Below are 25,662 nucleotides of genomic sequence, written 5' to 3'. Positions count from 1 at the left end.
AGGTAAACCTGTGCAGCCAAACGCCCCCGGAGAGAAGAGTACAAAAAAATATATATAAGTAAAAACGGGAAAGGAAGTCAAAGTCATGCCCAGTCTAAAGCTGAAAAATCAACCCTCTCATGGGTCCTGCTGCCAGGACACTCATACTCCCTCAGACATTGTCCTTAATGCGCCGCGTAATGAGTTATTCGCATTTTATTTTTTTTTTTTATTCGTTCCTGTTTTTGTTTCGCAAAGCTGACGCCCCTCGCCGATCGCCCACATTTGGCGATTTTAATTCATTTAGAAAAGGAAATAATAATGGGAAATAATGGGGGAGAACACTCAAAAGGTTGAGATAAAGAATAGCAAAATGCCCTGAAAACATTTTTTTAGAGGTCCTTTTTGGGTAAAATTTAATTTCTAAAGATGTTTTACATTAAATTTTAAACTAAAGCCCTATTTTATGGTTCAAAGAAATGTAGTTAAAGATAACTTCATTAAATATTAAATAAATATGGAGACACATTTTTATTCCTTCTATTAAATGTCTAAAATTTGAATTAATAAGTAAGTGAGGTGAATTTTACTTGTTAAACCCATAGAAATGGCAAAGAAATTACCTAAAATATTTAAAAAAATCATCCGAAATAGGGAATTATTTATGTATTCTTTCTTTAGCAGATAATTTCATTAGCATTCTAGATGAAATTTCAAGCATACCCTCCACTCGAGAGTCCCTCGAGTAGGTCGAGAATTGCATGTCCTGTTCCGTGCTGCATTCGTGTAGTATAATCTACGGCTTTCAGGACTCTGCAGCAGGGGTGAGTGTTACGGAAAGGGCAGCGGGAGTGCACCACAGAACCGCACACACGACATCTAGACATGAGAGCACAAAACATAATTTCGCTAAATTAGCGAAAAACAAAAGAAATGCCCGGGAGAAGGCCCGGTTCGGTTCAGTTCATTTCGGTTCTCCAGGAAAACTCCCCAATTGAGCACGCACCAAAATCATTTGCAAACTCAACTCGAGAGACTTTCCAGGCGGGGAAAGGGAAAAGCGCCCATAATCAACGTCTAAATATTTGGTAAAAAAAAAAAAAAAAAATAGGATGATAGCGCTAGGAAAAATTGGATTGAAACCTGCATTTTGGTGCCGGGAAACGGCCAACTAATTATAAAATTTTGCAACCCCCGAATGGAGTTAACGCGCAAACCCTTTTTTCGCAATCCCCGAATTGCATGTGTCCCGGGGTAAGTGATTGTGTACGTGCTCATTATGGAAATTTCTTTCTTTACCATTTTTTTTTTTTAATTTTACTTCTCTTTTTTTGCAGAGCTCTGTGGCAGTGCGAAAATTAATGGAAAGACTGGTGTGAGTCGCTAATGACATGAAGCCGGAATCGGGGCGGGCGGCAACTTGCTTGCGGAGTTCGCTTGACAAAGGTTTATTGGGGCTTTGGCACATGCGATACGCGATTATAATTAGAATTTGGCCGCCGGGCAGGGGGCACTGCACATGGTCAAAAGGATATCCTCCTGCTCCTCCTCGAACATGGCATGACATGACCATTCGACGGGGGTGGCTAACTCTCTACTTATCTGAGGGGGTTGCAAAGTGTTTTATTTCGGCCGAGGGCATAAAGTGTTATGGTAATCGAATTTTGAATCGATTAACAGTCGACTAGCAGCAGGATTGCTCGACATTCAATTCAAAGAAACCTCACAGAAACCATTAAAGATTTCGTAAGCAAGCTTATGGACTTTGAGTTAAGCTAATTGTGCCAGCTGAGATTACACTGAAGAAAATGTGGAATATATTAAAACCTTGAAAGGAGTCATGTCTATCTTAAAAATGTATAAACAAAATCCAGAGCTAGAAACTCACAGAAAATCTTAATATTGAAAACTCTTAAGATTGTATGTTATTGTAATCGAATCTTATATCTTATTGTTTATTTGAATTTTTGTTTATTTAAAACCATGATCAGCACAGACCTCATTAAAAACCTAATTAGTTACAAATAAACTTTCTAATCTTAAATCATTTTAAGACTGCAACTAACTATTAAAAATAATTTAAATAGGAAAATGTATCTTAATCATTTATTTTGCACTCTGGAGCTCTTAACCATAACTAAATACCCAAAGATTATTGATCATTTCAGAGATTAATATCGATAACGCTCGAAGCTGCATAAAAGCGATGCAGAAAACAAGATTGTGATATGAGAGAGTGATTTGGATTGGATTTGTATCCAAGAGACTAACATTACATATAATCTAGGACTGATTTGCATAGTCATAAAAAATACTAGCTCTCTCTCTCTCTCTATTTATAATGAGCTACAAAGTATGGTAGAAAAAATGGCCGACTGTCGCCTTGCTAACTTGCATTCAAATTGAGTCTTTAAAGTGCTTAATTAACTCTCGATTAAGTAGGGCTAAGGGGGACTGGCAAGAGGAAATCAAATCAAATATTGCACTTTGCATGTGCCCTTTGGCGGGTGTAATTAGACGGGAGGCGGCAACGACTGGCAACGGCAACATTGTGTCTACTGTGTGACTGTACCCTTGGCTTGGCGTTATTTATTATTTATTTATTATAATTATTTATTTGCTTGACGCGAGCGCTTATTAAAAGCTACTTACAGTTCCAGCAAATGCGAACAATGGGCCGGGAGCCATTAGGAGCCACCGATCCCCAGTCCCAGAGCGAGTCCCAGTTCCATGGCTCATTCCCGTAACCCCCCCGCAAAATATAATTACTGCAAGTTTACTTGCAGCGAAAACAAAAAAAAAGAAAAAATTCCACTTGATATGCACTCGGCGTAGCTGCACGCACCGCTCGCTAGATGGCGCTTGTATGGGATGGCATGTCATTTGTTTATGACAGCTAACCTGGCATAATCAACAGTGGTTATAAATTTGTTGGAATATAAGCTGATTATAAGCTGATTGTGTGGGGGGTTTTCTTTCTTTTTTTTCTTTTTTTAATTAAGCTGAGTCCGTCCGGTGGCAAGTCATTTGAGCCGGGAAGCCAATGACTGGATAATGGTCGAGTTCAACTTGGCTAAGGACCGTACTTAGCCCCAGACCAGCATTAGTTTTATTTCACAATAAATTATGCATATAGACAGCCACGCTGCCTATATTTTATTTAAACATATATATAAGTATATATATGGGGAAAATTCATTCGCCATGGCCGTTTGGAAGTGAAATTTTTGATTTCAATTGAAATAAATTTCCATTAATATTTGTTAATTGTTAGTTAAGTGAAAAAGAGACGAAAGAGAGAGAGAGAGGGAGACAGAGAAGAAAGCAACAATCGTTATATTTGCTAATTGAGATTTGACCTGATGATATGGCGAAATGAGCACAACAATAATAACTAACGATGAGCGAAATTGACGTCAACGAAAAATTGTTGCTAGAAAGAAATTCTGTGAAAGTATGTTAATTAATGGAAGAAGCAGAAAGGCACTAAAGTCAAAGTAAGTGAGAGAAAAAGACAGTAGGCACAACTGTACTTTTGAGGGATTGAAGTAGAGAAAAAGGATACATAGATAGTATAGAATTTTAAATTTTCAATACTTAATAAAGCATACAATTAAATAAAAAGATTACTTCTCAGTCTTTTAAAGGTTGCTTAAAAATTTTAGAAAATTTTTCAGACTTATATGAAAGACTCTGTAAACAGGACATGAAATATTATGTTTACCATATTTTTATTAACAGACTTTGTAACATTTCCTCAGCTCAAACTATTTGGGAAACATTTTTATATGCTTTTATCCAAAAATCCTTGACAATTTTATGTTTAAAAATTAACAAATAGTTTCAAATACATCATTAAATAATACACACTAGCTGTAAAATTAAAAGGCAACGAAAGATAACCCCTTTATAGTAATGTGTTCCCTTTAGGAGCCCCTTAAAAAGGCAACCTTCGATTGGAGCACGTTAATCCCCAGGTAAATGGCAACCCATCAGGTGATTGTCTCGGCACACGCAGACACCTTTCCATTATGCAAAGCTGGCCCATAACTAGATGCCCGCAAATCTGCGTAGATATTAAGCCTCGGGCAGGCGGCATTCAGCAGAAACCCACGGCAAAAACAACGCCCAGCACTTGACTTCGACTCCAACTCCGATACAGGCTCATATATATGTACGACCAAAAATACGGGCACGATCAGGACGGAAAGTGGCCATAGAATGCCTTAGTCTCCCGTCACACTTGCCTATAATTTGTGCCCAGAGTGGCAACAAAAATCAAATGGCACGCATGAAATTAAAGTTTAAGCGCGCAAAAATTTATATGTACGACGCCGTGTGCCAATTAATGTAAATTACGCGACGGCGACGACGGCAACACGACACCGACAACAGCAACAGCAGAAATTGCAACTGCAACTGCAGCAGCAACACTAACTGCGACGGCGATATGGCAACGCTGTCGGGCATCAAATGAGGCCCCCAAGGGGCGCAGGCGCACCACGCAACATTTTTTTTGAAAGTGCGCACAATAACGCCTGCAAGAAATTAGCGGCTGAAAACACACATTGTAAAATATTATTAAACGCGTCAATTTGTTGCCGTCAGGCGCTCACAATCTCGGAGGCTCATTAAGTGCGTGACGGCCTCAGCTGATAAATAATGCATAAATGCATGAGAGGCCTTAGTCGTGTTTTTGGGCACAACTGTACTTGGCTTTCAGAAGGAGACATTCCTCTGGGATCTAGGTGATTCCCCTAAAGAAATAATGGAAAGTGGAGCAAGCTAGAGGTCTTTCTACTACTTGATATTAAATAAAATAAATATTAAAAATTAGTAACAAGCCAAGTCTGGACCTATGTTGATAGAATCAACCAATTAAACTTTAAAATTTAATCATAGAAATAATAAATAATAGGTGAAATTAATTTAAATACAATTATCTCTAAATTACTTTATAAAAGCGCTTTAAACTAGAGCAAAACTGTACCAATTTTCGATAATTATATTCGATATACGCTTGATTATCTAATATATAGCTATGTCCGTCGACCAGCTTATTAAAAGGTTAAATATCTTTGCATTGAACTCGTTATCGCAATTGCCGGACGATATCGTAATATATCGCCAAAGACCAATCAACCAAAGTATATTTATTTAAATGAGTCTAAATTACGGCTCATTGAAAACAAATTGCTGAGAGGCATTCTATGATTGGAAATCAATATGAAAACACACAAACGGAACCAATACGTAAATTAATAAAGTCCAGAAATCAGTGAAAAACCGCCAGTAAATGTTCAATTTATGTGACAATAATTGAAAGGGGGTATGATAAGCGGACGGGTGGGGGGCAAATGACGACAATGAGCCAAGGAAAGAAATGGAAAAGAATAACCAATCAGGGCCATATTAATCAATCTTTAATGAAAGTAATTTAAATGTGTTAATTCTTATACAACGGTCTCTGCTATAGTATTGTTTGCCTGAGTGTGGTGGTGATTTCTTGGAAAATTGTGGAGTCTCTCTCTCTCAATTAAATGAGGCGTCATAAATGACGCAATCAAGTCTTACTTACTATGGTCTCCAATTATGCCTCCCGGCTTGGCCATAATGCCAATTAATCAACTACGACAAACACAATACATATTTATTAATAATCAGTAAAAATAATTTAGCCAATTAACAGCAACAACATTCCATGCAGCTTGGTCTCGGAAAATCACGAGAACTCAATATGTGAATTAAAAAAAAGCAACCCCAACTCCACTCTCGGCTGTCTGAATATTTTTCTATTATTGCTCCAAAGTGGCGGCTTTACAGAAAGACATTTTTGAGTTTGACAGATTTAATTATTGTAAATAAAATACGAAACCCAATGGAATCAGGCCAAAGGCGTAATTAAGTGAAGTGGCAGGGAAACGATGAAATATGAGGGCTGAGTCAATGTTTCTTTTTTTATTTCTTAAATTTATACACTCTTTGATTAATCCCTGCCAAGAGAAAATTCGATAGGAAAATGTTTCATGCAAGCTTTGCCAAATGAAAAGTTGGAAAGTGGCTTAGTGGTAATAAATTGTCATAGATAAAGGTAAGCAAAGGTAATTAAAATATATATAAAGAAAATGTAAAACAAACTTAGGTTTATAATATAGTTTTTAATCATTAATTTTAGACAAATAAATGTCACATTTTTGGAAAGTAAATGCCACATTTAACTGATGCCTCAATCGGAGTCTATAATTCTTTGGTCTTATCTCTTTGAACAATCCGGAAAATTCCCATTTGACACATGTCCCCGCCGCCAAAACTGTTTGTCTCTTTCTGTCCCTCTGCTGGCTGCTCTGTTTTTGTCAGTCAATAGAAAATTGATCAGAAATTATTGCCAATTGAGCGCCAAAATCGCTCACACATGCATACTACGTATCCATGTGTATACACTGAAATTTGCGCTCATTTAGGCTCATAAATTGCAGTCAAGAGACATGGATATACGAGTAGAAACCCCAATGGTAGAGAAAGACAGACAGAGAGAGGGCGAAAGAGAGGCAAATAACAAAAACAAAAAAAATGGCATTTGGCATTCCTTTGCCAATAGAAATCAGTTTTGTTTGACGCTTTTTACATGCCAAAGTTGCCATAGCCCCGTTGATGTTATTGTTGGATTTCTTTGCTGTTACCATTTATTAATTATACCAGCACCAGCACCGGCTATGGCTTTTTGCTTTAGCTCCAGTTTTGCAGTTTGCTTTATGGCTTTGGGGTCGTGCATTTGAAATTATGCTAAATTACATATGCAAGTGTTGATGCCGGTAATGAAAAGTCGGTCGGAGGGAACGCTTCGGATTGGTTGCAATCGCAATGCAATTACACATACGCAGCGTTGGCCAGATCTATAATTGCCAGCAATAAAGCCGACGCTCATTTAGATAACTTATTCCTGTTCCGAAGCCCCACAATCTCACTCTTTATTTATGGAGAATGCCAAACACTGAGAGAATCTATGGGTTTTGAGAAGGGTAATTTCGGGATATTTGAGTACTAAGAAAGCTGGAGTGTTGAGAAAAACTTCTTTAAAATGTTTACAAAATATTTTTAAATAGATTTTAGTACTATTTTGGTAAAAATCTTAAAGTAGCATATCTAGATAGTCTTTCACAGCACTTTTTCCATGTGAACATGGGCTATCCATTGGTGTTTGAGTGAGTCAGCCAAACAAACAGGTAAATAAACACTTGCACACACACCTGCGGAGAGAGAGAAAACCAAGTCGGCGGAATAACAGAAGCCCAGCAAACAAAGGCCGATGCTGCGCATAAGTATCACCAGTGTTCAGAGCATATATACATATATACATACATATGGATACATCTCCCGACCGAACCGATGCGAAGTACAAAAAAAGTGGCAACAGACGCCGCGACACTGCTGCCAACTGCCAACTTATGAAGTTGTAAGAGCCCCTGCTTAGCGTCTTGGCCAAGGCAGCGAACAAAAAAAAGCAGCCAAAGCAGACAACAGGCCAGAGAACTTGGCCCAAACGCGCAACAGGCGGCATAAAGCAATCCACAGCCGGCGCCTCCACTTTGGCTAACAGCAGCAGGCGCACAGCAATCGCAGCCAGTCGACATCGCATCGCATCGCATCGTCACAAGCAGCAGCAGCAGCAACAGCAACAGCAGCAACACAAGCGGAGCAGAGCGCGCGCGTCGGAAAAAAGCTCAAGCAAGCGAGAAAAGCCCCCAGAGAAACACCACTCCTCCCCCCCACCCACAGTCGTTTTCCGGAGCGAAAGGTGAGCATTGGAGGGAAAAGCGGCGGTCGGCTGAAGTCAAACAGATTTGAGCGAATGATTGCACAGGGGAATGATGTGATTGAGGCGAGGGGAGATGGAGACCAAGTGTCGTAAATGAGACGAGGAATTTGTTATTTAACGCCAGTGAAAAACTCAATGAAAATGGGAGGGAAAATGTGCGGAAATATTCAAAGTTAATACATACTTAAAAATTAGTTAATTTGATGTATGAAACTAAGATTTTTATATAAGTTCAGAGCTTATATATTGCAATAAACTATGCAAAACAAATGTTTCCTTACTTTTCTTTTCTCTTAGAAATTTAATTAATTTACTTTGCAGTAAGATTTTACAAATAAGAAATCGAAATAAATATATTTCATTAAATTTATAGCTCAAACTTAAAGAAAAATTAACCTGTAGTCCAAGTTTCGTCAAAGTTCCTTTTTCAACTTATACTGGCAACTTTCAAGCACCAACTTGACCCCCCTAAGAGACCATTAAGGACACTTAACAAACACCCAAGATACTACCGTACACCACCCACACTCTCTGCTCTCTTCGCTCACTCCCCTCTCATTATTTCTCTTCTCACTATTTAAAAGGAAAAACCTCTATAAGAAACACCCACTATAGGAAAAATTACAGACACTTGGCAGACACACACAGCCACAATCGAGGGGAAAGAAAAGGCTACCTTTTTTTTATGTTTGGCAAATCTTTTTGGAAAAATAAACCAAAAACTGAGTTGAAGAAATCAGCGTTTCCCCCCTTGTGCTGATGTTTTAACATATAATTTTGGCACACGACCTGGCTGGGGAAAAACGAAAAAGAAAATATAAAAGAAAAATAAACTGTGTGGCACACTTATAGAGAGAAGGAAAAGCGGTAAATGCGGGAAATGGAAATGCCAACGAAGGGAGTTGGAGATGCAGATGGAACTGGAGCTGGAGTTGGTGGGTTCAACAGGTTGTTTCTGTCGTCATCCTCAGAAAACTTCCTTTTTCTATGTGCCAGTCTCTCCCTCTGTGTGTGTGTGTGTGCTTTGGCCCTTTTTGTGAATGAGCTCATAAAACGTTTTTCTTTTCACAGAGACCCGGCCCGGGTGTTGATGTCCTCGTTGTCGGTTGTCGGTTGTCGCTTGTAGGTTGTAGGTTGTTGCCTGTCGTCTGTCTGAGAGTCCCGAGTCTCTGGACTGGCGTGCGCCCCAAGTTGCTCTTTAGTTTTCAATTTTTTCTGCCTTTTCAGCCCCCCAATTTCGCAGTATCTGCTTTTGGCCTTTTGTGCGCTGGTCTTGGCCCAAAAGCCGAGCCGTCGAGTTGCCTTTGATAGTAGTCTCGGTTTGGGCCAGTCCCGCTGCTCGTTTTGATTAAGTGCGAAACAATTAAGGCTGCCGTTGGCTGCTGTTTACGTAGTTAATCGGGTCTGAGGTCAGCTGAAGGGAGGGGCACAGTGGGAGGAAAGCGTGACCCCAAAAACAGCTGTTCTGGCTAACCGAGGGAAATGTTTGCGGCCAAAAGGGAAGGCTGAGTGAGCGATGAGAGTGATAAGTTATGGGTTGAGATAAGCTCTGATATGGTTTGGGTTGCTTATTTTAGTAATTTTTAATGAGGTATTTTTAAAGAGAAGTAAATAAATAAATATGAACGAAATAAACAAGTTAATCTTTGTTTATAAAGTAATATTAGTTGACTAAAGATACTTAAAAGTTATTATAATAAAAGCAAAATAAAGCTAAAGGACAGCTTCCAAAAACCAAATTACATTTGCTTTCAGGAAGCTCATCTAAGAAGATAAGTAAGAGAAACTTCTAAGCTAACTTTTAACAAATAGTTTTTTAATATACCGACAATTTAATAAAATTTTCTTTCAATGCCCAACCAATCACCTTCTTATCACTGCACCAGGTGTTGAAAAAGAAAATCTCTACTGGCAGTTGCCCGAGGACCTCATCACACTACCGCCTCGCCAGAACATGATTCCCAGCCACCTTCCCGCAACTCCCGCAACTGCTTAGCCACTTTAGCCATAAAAATATAACACCTGCTTATCTCGAATACCAACCAGGGCGGTCTGGAAGGACCTCCTGGAAGCCCGGAAAGCAAAGCCACAAGCCCAAAGGCAACCGAAAAACATTTCTCGCAAAAGTGAGATGGCGGAAAAAGGGGTTGGCAAGAAGCTACATATACTCACAGAGTGGGTACTGACCTAACACCCCCGCAAAATGCTTGAGCCAAACAAATACCGTAAAAACACTTGTACGGAATTCCTCAACGCCTGGTGAACCAGGGCAGGGGCGTTAAAACCACCCCGGGAGCACAAAAAATAGAACCCAAACCCACACACACAAAAAAGAAAACCCAAAAAAACAGAATGAAAACCAGAGTAAAAGTTTTGGAAAGTCGCAGCCAAGTGCCGACGGCAAAATGGAGACTTAAACCCCACTCGAACCCAGGAAAATCTTGGGGAAACATTTAACGGATTTTGTACGAGAGGCGTTAGTCGTTTTACATGCATTATCCTGGCCCCGGAAAAACTCGACCAAAAAAAGTGTTGACATTAAAATAATAATTTTAATTGCCTCAAATAGCAAATGTGGTCCTTTCTGACCCTTGACTGGCTGGTTAGTGAGTGGGGTCTATTTAAACACAAAGGGTAATTAACATTTTTCTTTTCGACCCAAAGGATAAGCAGCTTGTTTAGACCCGGCCAAAGTCAAATGAGCAAATGTGGGCGAAAAAAAACGGGGAAAATGAAAACAGAAACGAAAAAGGACACACACACACATTATGTGGGGGACTCCCATCTTTTTTTTGCGGTTTTTCTATTTGGTTTAACTTGGCTGGTAAGTACTATACCCTCAGGTTCTTGGCTGGGATCTGGCTGCTCTCTGGATCCCTTATCCTGGTTGCCAGCCAAACGACCGCCTTTCAACACCTTCAACAAAGCGTGAATTAAGTGCTCGAGATTTTCTACACTTAATACAACAAATTTACAGCAGCGGCTCCACCATGCAACATGTGGCATGTGGTCCGGGGCTTCAGCCCCCCTCTCTGGCACAAGTTAATTGCGCAATTAGCTGGTTTTTGTGGAACATCTGTGCAACTGTGTCGCGTCTCATTAAGCCCGATCTGACTGCTCAAATACTATGCTGATGGACCGTCAGTGAGAGAGAGAGAGAGAGTGAGTGAGAGAGACTTTTAATTGCATTTAATTAACAATAATTTAACGAAAAACACTAAAACGAGAAATAAAATTAGTGGAAATTAAAACAGAAATGCCTGAGATCAGAGTGTGTGTGTCTGAAAGAAGCCGAGGATCGTAGAAATTTCATTAAAGAGTTATTCGTTTTCTAAGGAAATCAGTTAATCATTCAGTTTTATCACTTACAAAGGAATTTGGTTTTATAATATATACATATACTCAAAGATTCAGATCGATCTATTCACTTCCTCTTCCCTTATAAGTAATTATGCTGCTCTTCATTGAATTTATGTACATAATTACCTAAGCACGAAAGACTTACATTATTTCCTATCTCATATCAACCATCTTTGACAAACCATCCATCAAGCATGATTGAACCTCGAAAACAACCCCGAATTGTGTTCCCCAAGTTCAATACACGCAATGTGGCCGCGGTAAAGTATTGTTTTTAATTGCTAATTGAGCAAAATACTTGGTGGAATGAAATTAATTATAGTTTCATGTTTTTGGGCCACAAAAAAAAACAGTACAAATATTCGACTTATTTCACTTAGTTTCTCATTGCTTCACGCAAAAGCATAAATTGTTTAATTACTAATTAAGAATAGGAAACGGCCGGCGACAAAAACGATAAATGTAATGAATTAGAAGGCGAATCGAAGGCAGTTGGCATTATTTCACTTCTAGCGTGTGACAATTCGCATTAATTACAAGAAATGCCCCAAAAAATAAACCATTAAAGAGGGGGATCTCTCTTCTCTATTTCTCGTGTGGGTTGCCAAAGGGGATTCCCGGGCCTGAGGAAGGGAATCCGGAATGGCGAAATGAAAGTGCGACGGAGATACCCAACTTGCCGCATTTGGCGTGTTTTTTAGGCTGCTGCTGCTGCTTGGACACTTGTGACATTTTCTTAATTGAAATGATGCGCGTTCGTTGATAAAATTTCGTTGTATATGTATATTCCTCTCAAGTTGGACACTCTCTTTGCACGTTTTGCTGGCTGATTATTATTACTCTTCATTATTGTTCATTATTAAATGAGCGTGTGCATCCCCCTCCGCACACAGCTCCATCTCCTTCTCAGTCACATTTTGTGATGTGCGTGTTTTTCGCTTTTTTGTGTAGGCTTTGTGGCATGTGCGGCATGCAATGTCTTATTTTTGGTGGCGAAAAAAAAGTGAGCCAATCCCCACAAAGATCGCCTCCAAATGGAAACGCTCACAAAAATTGTCTACTTTACCAAAGTAATTGGGACTCATTCAAGTGCATAAACAATTGAGGAAGCGATCTTTCTTCAAAAAAGAATATCTCCTCAAATAATAATTAAGGAAATTTACTTTAACAATAATGTTATTTCTTATTAAATAAGTTTGAGTATCATTAAAATCGCGAACTATTATTAAAGTTATCTAACTTCAGGAGAATAATATTATTATTATAATAATTTTCGAGATCATCATGAATTAGCTTACGAAAGATAAGCTTAAGAATAGTTCTTTGGAAGAAATATAAATCATGAGCTGGGGCTTTTAAAAACAAAACTTTTTCAGGTTAGTTAGTTATTTTACTTAAACCACTGCTGATTATTATGGAACCCTTTATTAGAAAACTTTGGGTTTTTAAATTAAATTAAAGAAAACGGCTCGATATTATATATTTCTTATTTTAAATGAGTTTATAAAATGGCATTTAATACAAAAGTCCTCAAAGATCAAGGGTTTCAAAATCTTGCCTTGCAAAATAAAATTAGATCTTAATAAAATTTCATATTTTCCATAAGTATATAAACTAATAAAGTAAAGTTACTTTTTTCCCTATCGTACATTAAGATTTATTTATATTATTAGGTAATCTATAGTGTAATACTTATTTGTAATTAAATTATATTTAATTAAAACCACAATAACTCTTAAACCATATGACAACCACACAAAAGAGACTTTGTAAATGAAATAAATACATATTTCCCTTTGATTTGCCTTCTAGCTCAGATACCATTGCGTTTTCAATTGCGTTTTCTTGTTACAGGAAAAACATAGGTTCGTGCATACTTCCCACAGTTTTTCCATTTTCGCCACCCTGCCGTTTTAGGGCAATAAAATAGCATTTTATGTTTGCACAAGCTTGCAAATTGGCCACACATCAAAAACAGAAGGCGAAAATCCTTTCAAGATTCGAAGGCGTCCCCGCCTTCTGATCTCGCCTCATTTGCCTGCACTTCAATGCCTTTACGGTGAATATAATTATTACTTTAATTATGCTAATTAAACAGGCCGCCCACGGGGGGGCCTGCTAAAAGGGGCGTGGTTAGGCCAGGCCAGGCAGCTGGCCAAAAAAAATATACACGGCACATAATTAAGCGTTTTGCTTTGGCGGATTTTCCTTTTTTCATTTTTACGATTTGCCTACGTAAAGTGACAACGTGACGCGATCGTTGGGGAATATCTTTTGGAAAGGGGTCTCTGGGGGGGAGCAAAATGCAATTCTCCGCTGGCTTTTGGATATTTTTAATGAGTGTGTTAGTGTGTGTTTGGTGTGTGTGCATTGCCTCCTTGCTGCAGTTGCCTTTCCGCTTCTTGTGCCGCTGCATTTTTATGCGTTCGTCATCCGTTTGTCATAAAAAAAGACGAAATAGCATTTGCATTTACTACACCAACAACATTTAATTTATAATTTAATATCTAATCAGTTGTTTTTTTCCTGTTTGCCACAACGTTGATTTTCTTTTTCACAGCTATTTGTGCATTAAAAGTTGTCGCAATGCCTTTGACCAAGAGACACACGCGTTTAATGGATTTCTCTGATTTGCTAAAGATGCCACTCAAAATCATAAAAAATCCTGCAGTCAACTTAATGAGGTAAAAATAAATTGCAACGGCACAGAAAATGTAAATTTTGTTGAGTATTTGAAAAGCTTTGAGAAAATGAGTATTGGATCTAGTAAAATCATGAACAAACCATTAATATAAATTCCTTAGTAAATTTATAATACAAACAAATTATTGAATAAATGCCGTCGGCATTTATTTGTAAGCACAAACTTTAACATTTATTAACTGCGTTTTAATTAATTAAATATATTAGAAACTTGATGCAGTATTATCATTATTATCAATAGCATTACGATTACGATTTGCAATTTAAAGTAGAAGGGCTTAGATAAGGTACTAAAATGACATCACTAATGCAGAAATAATAATAATAAGCTGATAAGCTTATGATAGTTTAGGCTAATGAATTCAGCAAATATAATTATAAAAATGTGCTTAGTTTTATATTCTTGGATTTATATTAGATACTTAAGAGATAAACTTTATTAAAGAGCTAAAAAAAAGTAGGATCTCAATCAAACATAAAGGTCTCGGTTGCAGCTTTAAAAATTTGGGTATCTTAATTTTCAATTATAGAAGAAATATCCAAATTATAAAAACAATTCTATACATTTTAAATTTTTTTTAAATTCTACATTATTAAAGAAACAATCCCCATATAGAGATAGATAGTGTAGATCTTACTGCAACTATCTTTGATTCTCAGACGCTGTAAACTAAACCCTATATCCAAATCAAATGCAAAACTCATTAAGTTCAGATATGCAACCGCTGAATGTCATTCCAGAGTTTGGACACTAGATTTATGTTTGTATAGAGCTTTGAGCCCGGTTAATTCTCGCTAAATAATTGCCGGCGATAACGAGGCGTGGAGAACGAGTTGAGTTTAGTTAGGGAGCAGGCGGGAGAAGGCTGCCTGACAACGACAATGGGTTGCTGCTAACACAAAGAGACTAAATTCTGTATTAATTTGCAATTAATGCAGCTAATTATATTTAATTAAATGAGCGGGCCAAGTTAACAATGCACCGCCTGCCTGGATGCAGTAATGGTGGGATCGAGGGAAAGAGCGTTTCCAAGTGGAACTTGGGCACTGGGAAAAATGTATATATGTATATCGCACAGGTTGGTCCGGCTTTGGAATGAAACTGATTATTACAATTGTTGTTACGCCTGCCGCTGCTGTTGTTAGTGCGAATTGTGCGCTTGCTGTTTATTGTATCTCATAGATACGATTTAATTTTTTATTCTGTATCTATTTTTTTTTGCAAAATGACACTGCGCCACGACGAGTCAATTGTAATACGTTTTAGTCGGTTTTCGTGGGGTGGCATCATTCGCAAGGCTTAGCGCACATTAAACTATTTATATTTATGTGTAGAGTTTTCATTCTGATTTCGTTTGGGAGATCGTTTGATGAGCCTCATTGTTGCAAATTGCCACTGTCCACTGTCCACTATCCACTATCCACTGCCGCCGTGCCGTATTATTATTAGTTTGTTTATGGCTATTTATTATATTTGGTTTTATTATTAGAACGTCGCAACTATTTTTGAGTCGCTCGCGCAGCTCGTTGTAGCAGCCGCAGCCAAATGCTCATTGCGTTTCCCATGCTGGCCGGGCCGTAATGGTGATGTTGATAAAATTAACGTTAATTAAAGTTATTAACCGCCTGCAGCGAAATCGCATCAATTTATTGGTTTTTTTTTTTTATTTTTTGCATATTACCATGTCAAGGTTGGGATTTACATAAAAACTGCATTTGGATGATTTGCCAGTGAAGTGCGTGCGAGGCTCAAAAGGTTTTTTTAGATTTTTTTATGATTCGCTGACAGAATGCAAGTCGATTGGTATTTAAAAACGCATTATATAATGAGATTCAATAGTTTTTCGATAATAATTGAAGAGTTTTGCACTTGACATATTTATGAATTAGTAAATACTTTTTTTATTGTTTATAAGCACAAGTTTTTCAAGGAATCATATTAACCAATTATTGATCACAGACACACATTAACACGTAATAGAGATCCATTATTAAAGCGCATAACTATTTACCCATATATTATAAATAACTTACTATTTTAAATAAATATAAAGATTTAACTGTTTATAAATATAATATAATATAATATATATATAATACAATATAAGTTAAACGATTGAAAGATATTTGGAGTCGTAATAATTTTGGATTTCTTTGTGCTTCAATAAATCCTTATAGGCTTTTTATCTTTTCCCTATAAAATTTCAAATTTTTACTATTACAATTCATATAAAAGAATTTACAATTAATTTACCTTCATTGTTATTTGTTTCTTTTTTTTTAATATCAATTACAAAATCAAATTGTTAATATCAAACTAGTTTAATAGATAATTACAACGGATTATATGAAATTAAGCTGGATTCTATTAATGTTAAGTACAATTAATTGTACCGGTTTTTACTAATGGAAAATACTTTAAGTTTTTATTTCAATATTTTAATTTTGTTTATTTATTTTATTTTATAAACAAACAATAATAGTAAATAAATACATTCCGAGTTACATACCGTTTTTCAGTACAATTGCAGCAGCTTCCAATAATTCGAAGATGTTTTTTTCCACAAACTGATGAACTAATTAAGACGAAACTTAGTTTTTAAACACTTTTTAACATTTATTTTGTTTCTATTATTCTTTTTGTGTTGGATATTTTGTATTATAACTTCTTATCACAAACTAGCACTTGAGTCAAAGTATTCTGGAGTATTTGGGAGTATTGTTAGCAATTCTTTAACACTCGCGCACTCAAAATTTCGCGGGAAATTTAATTTTTCAAAAACTTTGTTCGTAAATGTTTGAAAACGTTTGCCGTTTCTGCTGTTTGCACTATGTTTGTGTTTGTTTGTTTGGTTTCACGCTGCACGCGCCGCTTGAGATGCCGATTCCGATTGCGATACTCTCTGTGTGTATGGGATATATAGCACTAGTTCTTGATTCTGTTATTTTCGGTTTGGGAAATTCCGGCCGCAGTTCGTTCAGGCGCAGCGTCGAAACCTGAATGAACGTGCGGCGCACGAGCGGCGCTTTGGATAGCATAAGTAGCAAAAACACGCACACATACGAGCAGCCGAAGCGGGCACGAGCAGCCGAAACGAAGGCAATGCAGCCCCGAAGCCCCGGCTAAAGCTTAGCAGGAGCAAGCGAGAGAGACCGAGAGCGCCAGAGGCTCTCCTTCGCTCTCATTCCCTCCTCCTACGCCACTCCGCTGAGCCAGAAGACCCCCCATTTTCCACACCACCCCTGCACAGCGATGGCAGCGACTGCGCGCCGACTGCGCAGGAGCAGCAAGTATATGCAATTTGCTTGGCGCTGTTAAAATAAAAATAATGACGTCATTAAGCTCACAAATGAGCGGCGCTGCTGCCTGCAGTCGCTGTCGACGTTGGCAGAGCTTATAACTGTTGTTCTGAGGCAGGAGAAGTTGCACACTTGACGAAAGGCGAGCACTTAACGACACACACACAAGCACAGTCAGAGACAGAGAAAGAGAGAGGCGTAGCGTGTGAGAGAGAGAACGAGTGCACTAGTTGGGGGGGGGGGAGTGTGAGTGCTTATTGTGAGCGCAAATTTGAGCTTTTATTACACAGCTGCATTTTGTTGTTATTTTTGCTGTTGTTGCTGCTAAGGGGCCAAAGACAATTTGGTTTTTTGAAATTTTTAAAATACATTTTTGGGGATTGGTTTGGATAATATTTAGAATGAATATTTGTAAAGTTGTTTGGAGAGATATTTATTCATTTAAGGTTTTTTACAAGGTATCAAATTGTAGTCAAAAGTGTGATACGCAGTGAAGGAGTCATTTCCGACCCCTATGATATTCTTAATCAACATCAAAAGCCGAGTCGTTCTAGCTTTGTCTGGGCAGAAAAAAAAATGTTACCAATTTTATTTTTAATTTTTTTAAGGGGTTTCTTTATAAAAAATGTCAAAAATTAAAAAAAAGTGTAAAATTTTTAAAAAAATTAAATGCTGATTTATAAATTTTAATAAAACCAGCACAAAACAATTTTATGAATTCAAATTATTATTATTATGGCTACGTTACGATATTTCGAATCTTTGAATTTCCCCAAAGAAATGACCATAAAAAATATCGATAAATAATAAATATATAAAAATATGTACATTATAAAAAGTTTCATAATGTACATATATTTTATATATTTATTGGAAAAACATAATTATATTTTTTAATCATATATTATTAATAAAAAAATCATCAATATGGGAATAACAATTAGAAAAACATTTTACTCAAATTTCAAGATTTTAAAGGGGGTTTCATCATTAAAATAGTTAAAAATTAAAAAAAAAATAATAATAGTAATATAATAAAATAATATATAATAATAATAATAATAATAATAAATAAACATATGCATAGTTTTTAAATTTAAAACTCCATAAGTTAGCTTATTAATATTTTTAAAACCCACATATATAAGGTTTTCCTTATTTAAAAAATTAAATATAAATTTCTCCATATCCATTTATTTATCCCAAAATCTTTTTGCCCCAGCTTAGTTTCAAAAGCTTGAGAAATTAGAAAACATTTAATGAAACTGACCAGATTCTGAATCCTCCTAACACCCATCCCCTACCCCACCGGTATATACCTTTTCCGGCTATTTTCCCGGGAATTAATAATTCAAGTGTCGGGCCGCAGAGCAAATCCAATGCCAAAAGCTGTAGTCCGTCAGCTCATCGGGCAGAAAACCTCATTTGAAGCTCGAAATTCGAAACTCTAAACTGACCGAGTGACGTGTGCGGGGGTCCAGTGAAAATCCCCATCGAACCCCATCTTCACGCCGTCCCTGTGGCATCCGTTCCGAAGCGCTTCCAGAAAACCGAAAAGTGCCAATAAATATGGAAACGTTTTGCCTTGTTCTGCCCACTCTGCCTCCCACTCCTCCACCCACAGGCACCGGCACCTCTGCGCTCCTCTCCTCGGCCATAATGGCCCCACGTCTTCTGCTGCTTTCCAGCTCAATACCCCTTGCCACGGTGGTGCACTTGGAAAAACTTGATGCATTTTTATATGCATTAAAATAACAGTAAAATCTTGTGGGTATATCAAATGAAATAAATTCTTTTGCTATAGTTTCAATAGATAGATACTTAAATAGAGATATATTTTATTTATTAATTATTTAAAAATGGCTTTAACAATTAATAATATTGAAAGTGGAATATTATAATATTATTTATTAATTTTACGTTACTTTAAAACAATTAATACCAAAATGTGAAACCCACTTTTGGCTTTAGTCCCAAAAATTTTGATTGATTTACTAGCACCTAAAAAGTATGCTACATAATATACGAAATAGATCCTTCCAATTTTCACTGCTGTTTATTAATATTTTTATCTTAACATTTTGGAAAATAAGAAGGAAAACATTAAAAATAAGTACCAGATGAACTTAATAAATAAACAAATATAAAATAAGTATAAATTGTACCTACTTTTTTCGGATTTTAGTATAAAAGTATTTACGTGCTTTCCACAAATCTTTAACATAAATATTCCATAATTCGTTACTATATTTCATTGAAAAAATATCGTTTAATTTATTACTAAAGTATAGTTACAACATTTCTCTCAGTGTATCGTTGCTCCTTGGCTACCTTTGCACTAATTCACATTTGATGTTTTGTTGTCTGCGCTTGTTGCTGTTGCTGCTTGCATTTTTCTGGTCAATGAGGTTACAGTCAAGTCACTAGACAAGCCCCCGCTGCCACTGCGCCGCCCCTGTGCTCAGAGGGGGCAGAAGATGCAGCAGCAGCGGCAGCGACTCGTGCGGTCTTCAACCGGTCGCTGTCGGTCAGTCGATTGCTGCCAAACAGGCTGCCTTTGCCACAGCCTCTGACTCTGACTCTGATGATTTTGCCTCTGCTAATGCCTAGTCCCCAGCCTGCTGTTGTTACTGTTGCCTTTAGCTGCTGCTGCTGATGTTGCTGCTGCTGATGTTGCTGCTGCTGCTGTTGCTGCTGCTGCTGTTGCTGCTGATGTTGCTGCTGTTGCTGTTGCTGGTGATGCTGCTAATGCTGGCAGTCTAGCCAGCCACCCACCCGCCTCAACCATCAGCTATCGGAGGTGTCGATGACGTCGTCTGGCCGCCCCCTTCGAAATCCACCCCCGCCACGTCTCTGTAGTGCCCCTCAAAAGTCCAGTGAAGTATCTAGCTTCGGCCTCATCTCTCCCTCGAAAAACCGAAACTGACTGCAACTGCCTACGCCATTTGATGATTTTGCCGTTTGGCTCACTTAATGCGATTCGCAAGGGTATGCACTTACGGCCCATACGGTTTGTGATTAACCGGATTCCTTGAGAGAAGGATGGAAAGGATAAGAGATAGAGTGTGTTTGGGAGACCTCGATTGGGGATCGTTGGTAAGAAAAGAAGGTAAATGGTATTGTCAGTATATTCTATAATTCTATAATGATATTTCTATCTTATATATGATAATGATAATTTTGAAAGATAATTTTTCAAACGATTTTTAATACAATATTTATGTACCAAAGTTCAATAAAAATTACACTAAAATAACTTCCGAATATGACTTATTCCTATTTTAAAATGGGTTTCTTGCTTTCCCGTAGAGTATCCCCACTTCGCACATCTTAAGGATACACTTTTTGGGCCATCGTTCATTCTAGTGGTTGTTGATTTTGTTTTTAGCCAATTTTGGTCAATATTTAAGTGCCGGTTGGGGCACTCTTCACTGCTTTGGCTGTCGTATCGTGTACATGTCTAGGCCACATCACCTCATCAACTTAATTTTCGGAATTTTCATGTAGTTCTATCCCGCTTTCTCTCTATATATATATATCTCTCTCTCTAGCTCTCTCTCTCTCTCTCTCTCTCTGTCTTTGTCTTTTATGTCTAATTTTGTGCTGCATTTTACCGGCAGCTATAAAAGCATATTACCGTTAAATGTTGCACTGTCGAGTTGTCGTCTAATTTACGTTACCCGGCAGCCGACGGGCCAAAAAATGGGTGGCGGTGGAAGTGGCCGGAAAATGGTGGGAAATGGCAGGGATGGGGGTCGTGGGACTTGGATGCGGATGCTGTACAGAGAGCCACTGCCCACTTTCCATCTTGACTTGATTGTCATTGCAGCTCGAGCTCGGTCTCGGCCGGCAAACTGATTAAATTCAGCACGCGCCCTGCGGGCATCCTTGCCAACTTCTTCCATGGCCAACACGAGATGCTCGAGGGGAGGGGGGAGGCTCAAAAAAGGGGTAACTAGGGGGTATGAGTGGGGGTTAGATGTGCACAACAAAATATATATAAAATATTGTATTTTTTATAATAAATTTGCTAATGAAAATACATATCACTGATGGTAATATATTTGATTTTCAATAAAGAAGTTCATGTAATTAACAAGCCTTTCTTTGTGAATCGAATTTCAGATTTAACAGTTTATAATCATTTTAATTTTTAATAAATATATTGTATATATATAAGAAAATGAATTAAATAAAATCTTTCATGCTTTAGGTATGCTTATTCAAGTTTCTGGAGCTTTAGTCTAAATCTGCGTTTCATTAATGTAAATTTTCTAAAAACAATTCAAACCCCTTTTGGGAACATACTTATCACTTAGCTTTTAAAGACTTTAAAAATCGGACTTTCTATATTATTTCTGAAATTTTTTCAAGTGTAGAAAGTAGGTGTGTGACGATGATTTTCGTGGGGTGGTAACTCAAAGTCATCAGCTTAGACGTCGGCCAGAAACTAGACGCTCTACATAAATTTGAAATTAACGTTTCTAGCACATTGTCCGTCTCTCCTGCTGTCTCTTTCTATGTAAATGCTCCCCTCTCTTTCTCTCTCTCTCTCTCCCTCCCTCTCTCTCTTTCTATGTCTCTCCCTCTCTCAGTCCCTCTGGTAGCTAACATGCTTTCTGTAATTATCATTTGCCAGCCCGTTTTGCCTTGGAACACACACGCCGTCTTGGCCCGATCTTAACTTGGCTTTCGGGCGTACTCTATGGCATACCTCCCCCGTGTAGACCCCAGAACTCTCGTAATTAAATGCAAATCTCTCGTCTACCCCGTCTCTGTCTAATATATTGCCATAGTGCCACGGGGCAAACTGTGGCCACAATTTCAGCAGCGTTCCGAAACTTGTCAGCACTGCCGCCCCGCCCGGTGGTGCACGTTGCATGGTGTTTTTTGAGTAAAAAAAAACCACAAAAAATGAAGTGCAATAGCCAAGAACGTGTATATAAACCAAACAACATTAAAATTATCGCCTGGACAGACCATAAAGAGCATAAAGGTGTTGGGATCGCCCACGTCACCAGATGGAGGATACTCTTGTACTTGTAATACCCTTTAGGGATGATTGAACTGGGTAAATTATGCATTTAATAAAGAAGTTTATGTTTTATAAAAAAAGATTGAGATGGGTTATTATATACTGGAAGAACTGGGAATATAATATTATAGTAGAAATTTAAAATAATAATAATAATGTTAGACTTGAAATATCTCAAACATTACTATTTTAATTAATTAGGCAAAGGTTTTTAGACTTTTAAGCACAGAATATAGGTAGTTCCTGTGGGTACTACATAAGAAATTACTTCTTAACAGGTAAAGAATATTACAAATAAATTAATAGAATATAAAGTATTTTGAACACAACATTTTCGGAAAGATCTTTCTGTTCACCAAATTATTTAATCTTGTTCTAAATTCTTTTAAATAATAACCTAACTTTTCCCATTTTTCCCATTATTATTACTGATATATTCAAATACCTTAATATGATCAATTATAGCCTTTAAAATCCCGAAAAGAGAGGGTCAAAGCCACAAAACCCAACGCCAGAGAGGGGAGTGTAATTAAGAACGTGCAAAGTTTTTAGCTTTTCGGTGGACGGTTCTCGTTGAAATGGCTGCTAATTACAAAAGGCATCCTGGCCAGCATCATTTGAGATATTTTTCCATTAACCAGCAACGTCGTCGTCGTCGTCGTCATCAGTTGGCCATGGCCGTGGGGGGAATGGGGGTTAAGACGGTGGGGTTTTGGCTGCGGCCCAGAAGGGGAGCGGCAGTGCATACAAAACATATTAAAATTAACCTGATTACTCCGCAGGCGCTGCCAGCTCTCAGATTGTGGGATTGGAGTCGTGTGTGTGTGTGTGTGTATATCTGGACTTGGAGGAGTTTTGAAAGCCTGGCACAAACTAATTTCAAATAACATAATTCATTCGCTTAGCCAAAGGGGGAACGAGGAGCCGAGGAGGCGGCGGCACTTGGACTTGGCCAAGACTTCACGACCGGTTTCCTTGGGAGCGAACCAAATTAGTTGAAGTTTAATCACCAGAGCGGAGAGAGGAGAACGGAGAGAAACAAGAGAGAATATTTGTATATACTTTAATAATACCCTTAATGGTTTGTTGATAATAAAAAGAATTAAATTATAAACATTATTTTAAAAAGAAAAATTTTAATTAAATATTATATTAAATAAATATTTTTCTAATAATAATTATATCATAACTCATGAATCACCCTAAAATTATCTCTTTTCTTGCACTGTAAACCCTAGATCCAAACCAAGTTAGAGCAAGATAGATGTGCATCTGATGAGACAGAAACAACAGCAGATGGGTGTGCGAATGCGGAAGGTGCTAACTGACAAATGAAAGACTTCCAAGACTCTAAAACTAATTGTTATTGTACTCAAACCTTGGACCATATAAGCCCCCAACTCCTGGACAACATTCCTTACCAAACTTGTCCACAAAACTATGTCCAGGCTTTAATAATTTCGCGCCCATAAAAATTTAATATTATTGAATTTTTATTATTGCTTTTTTTGTCCTCTTTTTTTTGTAGACTCAAAAACAATAACGAAAACCTCAACAGTAAGAGAAGAAACTGTAACAGAAACTACATTAAGCATCGCCCAAAGGCAACACGGAAGCCTCTCGAGGAGAAGACAGTGGAATGAAAGCGACTTGAATAAACAGAAAAATATATTAAAAACTTGAAACAGTGATTTTTTATTATAGGAAATTTAATTAAATAATTATCTTGACAGGAAATATTTCATAGTTTAGTTTTCCTTTGCTTCAAAGTTCCAAGTTATTTACACTAAATGATGATCTAGCGTTTCATCAATTTCTATAATCGTTTCTTGTGCACTGTTTATATAACTATGTGGCAATATAATTATTTTTAAAAACTAAATTATTTTGTTTCGAATTATGTAAAATAAATATAATTCTTAAAAAACCAAAGTTCTCTCCACTGTCTCCCAGACATTCCACTCACCGTTTGTGCCTCAAGTGGCGTACTTAATGCCATTCGAATTATGCGCATGCGTCCCCTTTGTGGCAGAGGCTCTCGATCTTCAAGACTGCCTCGCATTGCATTGGGTTGGGTTCGATTTGTTGCCTTTCCGCAGAAGAGGAGCCATAGGAGCCTGAGCATAGTAGTAGTATGTAGCCTGCCCTTGCCACCGCCCATCGGGGACGTGGTAATTTTGTAATATCGTAAAGTATTTTTTAATTGAACGCACCACCTTCCGAGCTGAGTGGCTCTTCTCTCTCTTGTCTCCTTGTCAACTCTGGTCTTTAGATGCGGGACATTGAGCAACCCTAGAGTACTAGGCCAGCCCACTTTTATGACTCACTTCCTTTTTGGGTGATTTATGCCAACGAGCCAGAGAATGCGATTCCCTTAAAATTAGCTCTAATTATGAGAGTGAATCGAAAGGCAGCCAATTAAAAGTGCATTTCCAGCCGGCATAAATCAATAAAAGATTTATGTGACTCTTGTCTATACGCATACATATAATTTTAATGATTAGCCGGACGGAATTTAGAGTTTTGCATAACCTTCTGTGGCAGCCTTTTTTGGGTTCCCTTCTTTTCGAATCTCTTCCATTCATTCGAAGTTCATTCATGGGGCGAGTCGGTTGAGCTTAGCCTCGGATGGGATCTCAGCTCTGGGATCTTGTCGATGTCGGGATCTCGAAGGTAACCTGTTCCTGCCCAGACTCACGACTTTATAATTAGGCAGAGCCTCGCTTAGCTGGCTGCTGCTTCTTGGTCTTCTGCTCGGGTGGTTAATGCATTCATAATAATATTTCTTTTTGCTGTTAAATTTATGTTTTCTGCCTTGTAGCCTTTCGCTGAAGTTCGCCTCCTGTTGCCATCCTCGCATCCTCTTCTTTTTATTTATTTTTGCCAGTTTTAATTTTCTCGCTTCCTCGCCGCCTCCTTTGGCGAAATCGTTTTGCATTCTTAAACATAATTGCATGTGGGCGTGGTCACATATGAAATTTCTTTGATTAAAGTCGATTAAAATCGCGGCCTGTTTTGCCTGCTGCTGCTTGTGTTGTTGTTGTTATTGTTAATATACTGCTGCTGCTGCTGGTCAAGTTAGTTGTCCAAGTTGGCCAAGTCAGATGAGTTAGCCAACTGGCAGAGAGCCGGCAATGAGCTTGGGTTTTATGGGTTCAAGGATTAAGGCGGAAGAGGAGGCCGCCCAAAAATCACTGGAAGAATTGCAAAAACTGAGGGGGAATCACTACAAAATATCAATAAATGTTTTTATAAGGAAGTACTTAAATTATCATATTAAGAAGGGAATCCTAAGGATATTAAGCATTGAAAGTATGTTAAATTAGGAAATGTATGACAATATTTCTATATAAATTAAAGAGACTGCTTAAAAGAATGAAGTTTTATACATTTTTATACCCTTTCAAATGTGTTCTAATTTCAGTCACAAGCTTGAAACGTTATGAAGGAGTCATTTTTATTGTATATA

The 25,662-nt window shown here is 37.7% G+C and overlaps 1 protein-coding gene across 9 annotated transcripts in view; it reads right to left on the bottom strand.

Annotated features, from left to right (window-relative positions):
- pdm3 (POU-domain protein pdm3) overlaps window positions 1-17,127 on the bottom strand; it is a 72,624-nt gene extending 55,497 nt beyond the window's left edge. For 8 of the 9 annotated variants that reach the window (XR_015271092.1, XR_015271093.1, XM_086830316.1 and 5 more), the window contains exon 1: window positions 16,369-17,127. The gene's annotated coding sequence lies outside the window, so the exon portion shown is untranslated. The remainder of the gene's footprint in view (window positions 1-16,368) is intronic. The other variant, XM_086830323.1, reaches the window with a different exon arrangement.
- Window positions 17,128-25,662: the final 8,535 nt, after the last annotated feature.

Source organism: Drosophila serrata, unplaced genomic scaffold (assembly GCF_035046125.1).
Source record: "Drosophila serrata isolate PLE 108 unplaced genomic scaffold, ASM3504612v1 contig_240, whole genome shotgun sequence".
In the NCBI taxonomy this organism is placed as follows: Eukaryota; Metazoa; Arthropoda; class Insecta; order Diptera; family Drosophilidae; genus Drosophila; species Drosophila serrata.
This window is presented reverse-complemented; position numbering and strand designations above follow the sequence as displayed.